Raw genomic sequence first — 1,632 nt, forward strand, 5'->3', positions numbered from 1 at the left:
AACGACCTTGAAAGCATGACTCAAAATGATTAATATCAATCTTCGAAGGAATTTTTTATTTTAAAAAAATATTCGTTTCGATAATGTCCAATTCAACAAATTTTCCACTCGTGCTCTCAACAACTTTGTTTACGATTAAGAGGCAAAATTAGAGAGAGAGAGAAAGAGAGAGAGTATAGAATCGATCCTATCGGTATATCCAAATATCCTTTAATTCCATCCTCGTCGAGTATGACCTTTTGATATAAACCAAGTGGAGATCGCCTATTTATGTTAATTCCCCGACCATGGTTAATTCGGTTCGCGTATTTTATATATATATTTACGGTATGCTATTTAAAACGAGATTGCTAATCGAGACCCTTCTATAATAAAAAAGGAAAAATCTAATTTTGCAACTCGCCAATCGAAAACAACCATTCCTTTCTCTGAAAATCCCTTCTTTCAAGAGAGATTCGTTTGAAAAGTTGTTGGATTTAAAGAGAAAAAGAAAAGAAAAGAAAAGAAAAGAAAGGTTTTCGAACATCTCGCGACGAATAACTTATTCCCCTTTAAACAGGGGGTTGAAGAGTATCTATCTATCCACTCTAAGAGGAACATCCTGCTCGTTAAATATTTACGAGAGAATCCAGTTTTCGTGCGCCACCTGAAATTTTTATCTCGTTACACATTTCATACAGGGAGACGAGACTCGAATGAGAAATTTTATCTTAAAAGTAATATTTATTGATAGGGGTGCAGATGGATATTCTCGAAAATATTTTTCAGAGTCATTTCCTAAATTGTATTTGTTGTAAAATGAAAATATAAAATACTTTGTATTGTATATTGTTTGAAGGAAATATGGAGTATTCGTTCCTAGTGATTTTCCAGTTACATATATAGGGAATTTTTAATCGTTGACTGGATTCATAAAACTAAATGTGAAATCGTAATTACCATTTAAGATAACGTTTTGCTTTTGTATTGAAATTTGAATTGAATTATTGAATATTGAAAACCCGTTTATCCCATTCTTATTTACATTCCATTATATTCGTTGTTTGCCTGTAAATTTTGCATCACGTCAAGAGTAATAAAAAAGGCTCGTGCATAACAAGTGACCGAGGTATATTAATAAAACAGCTGGGTATTCCTTGTTCTGATATAATAATAGAAGAGGAATATTTCTTATTTCGTCTCTGAAAAAAAAAAAAAAGAAAAAAGAAACGATTTTAAATTGAAAAAAAAAAAAAATTACCTAGTCTCTTCGTTCTTCCCTTTTATCTCACGATTACGAATACAACACAGAATTTAATTATAATAATGATTTAATTCAAGGATCAATGAATATCGTCTTACGAAAAATTAATGTACAATTAATGGCAAATTGGAGAAAAATCCAATTGGAGAACTTTCCAAGAATATCCTTCTTGCTTCTTGCGAATGAAAAACCGGAAAGAAATAATTAGAATTCGAATCTCGCATCGGTTTTATGCATTTCTAAAAAGGCCAACTCGAAGAATACATATCCAACCTACCTACTGTATAGAAAAACCGTTGCAATTCCTCGATACAACGTTTTCAATATACTCCAAACTAAGAAAAAAAGAAGCCAGAAGAATGAAACGATACAACAATATCCAAAACCTT

The sequence above is a fragment of the Apis dorsata genome, unplaced genomic scaffold, assembly GCF_000469605.1.
Source record: "Apis dorsata unplaced genomic scaffold, Apis dorsata 1.3 scaffold_52, whole genome shotgun sequence".
Taxonomy (NCBI): domain Eukaryota; kingdom Metazoa; phylum Arthropoda; class Insecta; order Hymenoptera; family Apidae; genus Apis; species Apis dorsata.